This window comes from Barbus barbus, assembly GCF_936440315.1.
Source record: "Barbus barbus genome assembly, chromosome: 35".
Classification (NCBI taxonomy): domain Eukaryota; kingdom Metazoa; phylum Chordata; class Actinopteri; order Cypriniformes; family Cyprinidae; genus Barbus; species Barbus barbus.
Window position 1 is genome coordinate 7867534 of NC_136763.1, and position 8373 is coordinate 7875906.

Genomic DNA, 8373 nt, shown 5'->3' on the forward strand with positions numbered 1-8373 from the left:
TCTGCTAAACATAAATCCGAGATCCAATCTGGAATCTGCGGTTTACTCAGGTGCGGTCTTGATGGATGGCATGGCTAGGGATTGTTCTAAATCTGCCGCAGCAACAGCCTCCATGCAACTTACATGCAACCGGTCTGAGCAGAATTCCAAATTGACCTTGGAGCAATGAGATTTCCACAGGCGTTTTTATCCCCCACCTGGCCGTAATTGGGCCTGTATCAGGGCAGTGTGAGAAAATGCTTTGCTTTTGATCCACCAACACTGTCTGCCATGGCTTTGATCTCACTAATCTCATTGTTTATGAAGATGAAATTTTGTTTTTCAGAAATGTTGGTGCTGTGTTTTCGAATGAGCTGCGGAGAAAATGTGTGTCCTGGAGGTGCGTGTACCGTATGTATGCGTGTTCTGAGAGCAAACGTCTGCTTCAATCTCATTACATTTGATTTTACATGAGTTGACAAGGGTAATGCAGAAGCGGCGGGAATTACAACGAATACAAATCTTGACAACAGAATCAATATAGGTCACAAATGAATTAGATTATTCTTCCTCAATAGTTTTGGTGTACAGTACGATTCTACAGTCAACATACCAGTCGCTCCATCTGATTCTACATTTAGCCACAATCCTGTACAGATATTCACTGCTCAAATTTTTCATGGGTTATTCTTAAAGTAACACTTGTTTAATTTTTCATGATTGAAAATTTAAAGAACCATTGTTTTATTTATTTGTTTATTTTTAAACAATGATCCTAAAGCCATCTTGGGTATGGAGACTGCATTAACAATACATTTATTGTGTTAATATAGATTTAAGACCATTTGAAATGCACAAATGATTCGGTCCATTACTGTTGCCACTAAGGACGGGATTGTAGTGCTGTTGAATATATGTTTACTAAGCGTGGATATGTTTGAACAATAGGATACTTTATGTATAAATGAGCATTGTTAACAGACAGAAAGGAGAGAACATGTTGAAGTGGCTTTAACAAGCTTCAGGCTATTTAACAGTTCAGCCTCTGAGGACGAGGCTGTTGTTACTTAGAATGCACTTATGGAAATATTGTCAACAACAGGATTTATTTATTTTATTTCTAAATTAGCTCTGTTTACAGGAAGAAAAGTTCAAGAAATTGACTAAACAAATTGCCTGTGAAGGCTTTCAAGCAACTAGCCTATGTCACAGCAGAATGTCAGACAAACATTATTAGAGCATAATTTTCCACTTGTTGACAATGTTTTGACACTCAAGACAGCCGAATATTTTATTTTATTTATTTTTTAATGTTTAACACACAATTCGTCAAAGGTCTATTATATTGTAGCTGTTGCAAGAACACTTCATTATGCTGAGGGTGAAATGGAACTTAAACTTGTAGTGAATGTGAGAGTGAAGGTTTAAAATTGGTGACAAAGCGGCAAATTTAGCTTCCGTCAGAAAGAGAAAACACCTGTGATAGAACACGACCGTTACCATAGAAAACCGAAGCGCACAGGAAGTCCTGCAGTGAAGTCTGCTGAAACGGTAAGAAAACACGAAGGAAGAGCGTCTCGCACTCCTAACCGAGTGACGGATCCCCTGGAGCGCGCAAAACCGGCCAGAGAGCGTGTATGGCGGCGCGCGGAAGCGCGGTGACAGTCCCCCCGCTGGGTTAAAAGATGACAAATTGAAAGGAACACACATGCTGGGACATCTTGTGTGAAATGCTTACCAAACTACTTAGACCAAATTTTTTGAAGGAAAAAAAAAGATAAAGAAGTGAAAATAGTGTTTTTCACCCGAGCATCTGAAAACGGCCCATGTGGCTCACCTCGTTGTTGGCTTTAATTTTAAATTGATCGCTTTGACATTTTAAAGGCTATTGAGTTTGTCAGTGAGCTTGTGCCAAAAAAAAAGAAACAAATGCAAAAAGAAGCCACAAACCCCAGCCCGACTGAAGCATTCTTTTTCAGTAGTTTTATTTATTCTGCTTGTTACTATTATTTTACTGCTCATTTATCATTCTAACCACGTTCCAGGTCCATTTAGCTATTGAGTTTAAATCTTTTTGTCTTGCTTCTTATGCTGTTGACAGCATTTCCATGTTTCAATATGCAAATACACCTGGCCTATTCGGATGGACATAATACTGCATAATGCATAGACACTGACACTGGCGCATTTTAACGCGAGAATCTTTTGGGATGTGCACGATCCTGCGCCTGTTAGGGTGAGACCTGTCAATCAAACACCACGCGAATCAGCGTTCCGGTGTCCCCGCGACCTTGTCAAACGGCGCTTGATATCTCCCCGAGGAGTAGCGTTATTATCGTTACTCATTATCTCCCTGCTTTCTGAGTCGTTTGTTATGATGACTGATGGACCTTTTAATCAGAGGAACGAGAGGAAGTTGTTGGAAACAAACTGCCCAAGGTTTCTCTGAGGAAAAGCGGTATGTTAGCACGTGTGTTATGGCAGATACCTGCTGTAATTTCTCACACATCAGACTATGCTTATGATCTGAAGGGCTGCTTACCTAATAATGTCGACCAGAGGACGAATGGCCTTGTATGAAGGCCTACAGGACTGTAATACATCCGTTTTTGGTGAATCTGACACCAAATCCAAAGGTCTTTCTTTTTCTTTTCTGTTTAAAGGATATTTTTCATAAGAACTCCCCTGGTCGTTTACATAGTGTATGCATACAACTACTGGTCAAAATATTAAATTATATATATATATATATATATATATATATATATATATATATATATATATATATATATATATATATATATATATATATATATATATATATATACAGGCCTAGCCTATGTATGTTTTATGTTTTTGAAAGAAGTCTCTTACGCTCTCCCAAGGCTGGATTGATTTAATGTTAATTTAATTTAAGGATTTTTATTTATTTATTATTTTCCAAATTTAATTGTCATAAAAGAATGTCACATTACAATATTATTTTTTAATGTTAAGAAATTTTTTTTAGTTTTTTTATTATTAATTTATTTTTTTATTTTCATTATTATTACATTTGTTAGACCTGATGTTCATGTTTAACATAAAAAAAGAGTAATGAGTAATAAATAAATAACTGTAAATGTCATAGAAGCTGTCCTAAAACAGGCTTCTCTCTAAATAAAAATATTTATTTATTTTGATTTTAATGTAAAATATGCCCTGGGCCTGGTGAGATGTGGGTGTGTATGCATTATCTGTTTGACGCAACCTGGGGACAAAGTCCACATCAATCCTTCTGCCGAGGTTAGGAGGAGGGATGAGACAGGAGAAAAAAGTGGCCCATCTTAAGGTGTTCCACAGAGCTGCCATGATCCAATTAGGAGATGATTGTGTCTAAGCTTCTAATCCTGACTTAAGAGTGCTGAGCGTGAGGGTGCGCTTAAACCAGCGTGAAAAACAAACATTACCCCATCACCAAACTCATGAGCTGGAAATTCCTTGTCTGTTACGCTGATGTTGCACATCGTTTAGAACAACCTAACCAATCAGATCCCATTCTGTCAGAGCACAAAATAAAAGCAGTTCATCTTCAGACTTTACTCAAAGCAACACACACTCATACAAAGATACACTGATGTTAGCAGATGCTCCAGTCGCTGGGATGGTGCTTTGAAATCCCTGAAACAGCAGAGAGTAATGAAGTCTAAAGATAGAAGACACTCTATAGGTAGCGATTATCACCACACACACACACAGGTGGTGGCCGTACTTATATTTGCAGGATATTTATGTTTCTGCATGGATACCTGCAATGACAGAGTGACAAGGAAACAGGTGAATGAATAACACCCACACATACATATATATATATATATATATATATATATATATATATATATATATATATATATATATATATATATATATATATATATATATATATATATATATATATATATATATATATATATACAGTATATAAATACAATTAGGCCTATAGGAGGGTTAATTTACTAACAAAAAAGAATGAATCCTTTCTTGAACTGTATATATATGAATATCTATAATGTTTTGTTATATTTTGACTGAAAAAGCATTTTCTTGTGAAACATTCTCCAATAATGTGATAATTTTATTTTCAACTTTGAAAAAAAAAAAAAATTACAGTGTAATATATATATTTTTTTTTCTGTTTTATTTAGTCTCACGTACAGCAAATATATATAGGATTCTTAATTGATTACTGAATCAAGTGAATGTTTGAAATTAACAAACATCATGTGCAATTGCAAATATGAAGTTTTATTTGTTGGAAAAATGTCTCCTAGTTTTGCTCATTCTTATTCTCTTTTTTTTTTTTTTCAATTTGTTCCAGAACACTTCATTTCCAAAGAAAATGATTGGAGTGTCCAGCTATCTCCAAACAGTGCCCAGATGAGGATTGAATAATGGGTACACATGGAAATGTGTGTGCGCGAGTGTGGTGTGCATGTTTGTGTTTGTCTGGCTTTGGGAGAGTTCTGTTTACCGTTAGCTTGAATTAATTGTGTTGTTCTCGCTTGTGTTTGCTCATTCTCTCCACACACACATGCTAACACACACGGTGCCTCCCCAGAGCCATGTACCCAAACACAAATGCATTTTGAACAAACCTACCTTGTGTGTCAGTCTGCATGTACATTGTCTGGAAAGAAAGTACTTCAGTTATAGTATATATGTGCTTTTACAAGAAGTACATGAGTGATTTATTTTAAGCTCTCCTACCAGCAATGTAGTTTGTGCAGTGAGGCAGCCACAAGCCAGGCTCTTTAACCTGTGAGGTCCATATGGAACAATGCCTAATTAAGAAGGCCTTTTTCCAAAGCATAGTTCAAAGACCAGCGTCCATTCTACGCCATCTTATGTGCATTCTAAATGCCTAGAATACGCAATTAAGAGCACATTTGGCATGCTTCAGGCAGGTATATAATGTGCTAGTGTTGCCAGACACCATGTAAGCTCCTAAGCTGAGTCTTAACAACCAGGATTGTGCACATTCAGAATTGAATTAAGAATGCCTTTTAAATTCCAATTCAATCCATGAAAAATTTAAATTTATTTGCAGGAAAACAAGAAAAGTTTGTCTAGACAGACTTTGAATTTTAGCTTCACAAAGCTTTGTTTTGAAACAAGTCCTGAACTTTCAAAGTTTATAGATATTACAAATGGACAGGTGGGTAGATAGGTGATTAAATGGATGGATGGATGGATGGATGGATGAACGAACATAGAAAGATGGATAGATGGATAGATAGATGGATGGATGGACTGTTGGACGGACAGACGGGTTCATAGATGGATAGTATACTGAACAAAATTATAAACGCAACACTTTTGTTTTCGCCCCCATTTTTCATGAGCTGAACTCAAAGATCTAAGACTTTTTCTATAAAATAAATATTATTTTATTGTAACGAATATTGTTCACAAATTTGTCTAAATCTGTGTTAGTGTGCACTTATCCTTTGCCGAAATAATCCATCCACCTCACAGGTGTGGCATATCAACATGCTGATTAGACAGCATGATTATTGCACAGGTGTGCCTTAGGCTGGCCACAGTAAAAGGCCACTCTAAAATGCGCAGTTTTATCACACAGCACAATGCCACAGATGTTACAAGTTTTGAGGGAGCGTGCAATTGACATGCTTACCATTGAATGTTGATGACAAAAGGAAATTAAATGCTTAATGTCTGACTGAAATTTATCTACCATAAGCCGTCTCCAAAGGCATTTCAGAGAATTTGGCAGTACATCCAACCGGCCTCACAATCGCAGACCACGTGTAACCACACCAGCCCAGGACCTCTCAGGGAAGCTCATCTGCATGCTCGTCATCCTCATCGGGGTCTCGACCTGACTGCAGTTCATCATCGTAACCGGCTTGACTGGGCAAATGCTCACATGGCGTCTGGCATTTTGGAGAGGTGTTCTCTTCACGGATGAATCCCGGTTTTCACTGTACAGGGCAGATGGCAGACAGCGTGTATGGCATCGTGTGGGTGAGCGGTTTGCTAATGTCAACGTTGTGGATCGAGTGGCCCATGGTGGTGGTGGGGTTATGGTATGGACAGGTGTATGTTATGGATAATGAACACAGGTGCATTTTATTGATGGCATTTTGAATGCACAGAGATACCGTGACGAGATCCTGAGACCCATTGTTGTGCCATTCATCCACGACCATCACCTCATGTTGCAGCATGATACGGCCCCATGTTGCAAGTATCTGTACACAATTCCTGGAAGCTGAAAACATCCCAGTTCTTGCATGGCCAGCATACTCACCGGACATGTCACCCATTGAGCATGTTTGGGATGCTCTGGATCGGCGTATACGACCTCATGTTCTAGTTCCTGCCAATATCCAGCAACTTTGCAGAAAAGTCTTAGATCTTTGAGTTCAGCTCATGAAAAATGGGGGCAAAAACAAAAGTATAATTTTGTTCAGTGTAGATAAATAGATGGATGTATGGGAGATGGATGGACAGGCAGCTAGACATAGATAGATAGATAGATAGATAGATAGATAGATAGATAGATAGATAGATAGATAGATAGATAGATAGATAGATAGATAGATAGATAGATAGATAGATAGATGGATGGATGGATGGATGGATGGATGGATAGATGGATTCAAATTCACACTTATGAACTGAAAGGGAGCCAGTTCTTCAGTTCTGAATTTGGCCCCGATAACCGCAGAGGAAGTTTCAATAAACTGCCATCCGATCCGGCTGCCCCCGAGTGACCACAGCGGAGCAGAACACACACATCAGACAGGTCCATCTGAGAGATCATTTCAGATCTGCCACCTATACTGCTGTTGAAACCGCCAACAGACACAATGCCCGGTGAAGGACAGCCGACCTGTCAGCCTCTGCTTACACCTCCTAGTCATCACACCTGGCTGGCTCGGGCCAGACGGATGTGTCAATGGACTCGTCAGCAGTGGGTCTTTGTAAATGAGTCACTCTTCAGCAAGCTCTAGAGAGATGGAAGAGGAAATGAGTGGTATGTTAATGCCTGTGTTCTGGAAACTAACCCCTGGGGTGGAACCCGGGACACGGTGCGGGTTGGCATCTACCATACAAATAGGATGCAACTCAATTTCATTGAGAGAGACCACCCGAAGCCAACAGCCTAGGCCCTTTGATAACAATAGAGAAATGCATAGTTTGCACAATTTAAAGGGATAGTTCACCCTAAAGTGAAAATTCTGTCTTTAATAATTCACCCTCATATCATTCAAAACCCTTAATACCTTTGTTCATCTTCAGAACATAAATTAACATATTTTTGATGAAATTCGAGAGCTCTCTGACCCTTCATAGACAGCAACACAACTGTAATGTTCCCAGGTCCAGAAACATAGCAAGATCATCGGTAAAATAGTCCATGTGACATCAGGGGTTCAACCGTAATTTTACGATTTTTGTTTTTTAATACCTGAATTTATGATGAACTTCACTGCATATTGCCCATCTGATGTCTGTTGCATACAGAAATGCAACAATTTATCTCATTATGACAATCTCTAATCTGATTTGCTGCCTTTGTGCACATATTTGGGGTCGGTAAGATTTTTTATTTTTTCTTCACCCAGACTTTTTAATGCTCACCAAAGTTGTATTTGTTTGATCAAAAACACAAATAAAAGCAGTCATTTTTAAAAAAATATATATATTTTTACAGTTTAAAATAACTGTTTTCTCTTGTAAGATATTTTAAAATGTAATTTATTCCTGTGATGGCAAAGCTGAATTTTCAGCATTACTCCAGTTTTCAGTGCCACATGATCCTTCAGAATTCTTTTTAATAATCTGATTTGTTTATTAATAAACATTTATTATTATTATTATTATTATTATTACTATTATCACAGTTGAAAACAGTTGTGCTGTTTAACATTATTTATTTAAACAATAATTTATTTGCAATCTTTTGTAACATTATAAATGTATTCCATGTCAGTCACCGGTTGCTTTAAATGCCTCTTCCTGTTTAAGTTGTCAGTTTTGGGCAGAATAAGCTGACTGTCAAAGTCTGGCTATACTAGACTAAATTGTGTAGAAAGCAATTACTATAAAACAAGTCAACTACTAATCTGCACTTTCTGTTGTTTTTCAGAGTATTGTGTTTGTTTATTGGTATTGTCAGCAATGAAGGTTGAAATTTCAGTCAGACATTAAGCATTTAATTTCCTTTTGTCATCAATATTTGTGTTAAAGAGTGTATATATTGTGTGTGTGTATCTTTGTTCAGACTGAAATTCCTTTCAGGTCAAGGGCTCGGTCCATTGATCTGGATATTTAATTTCATCCAGGAAAGCCCATTTGCAGAGGGATTCCTACTCTCTCATCTCTCTC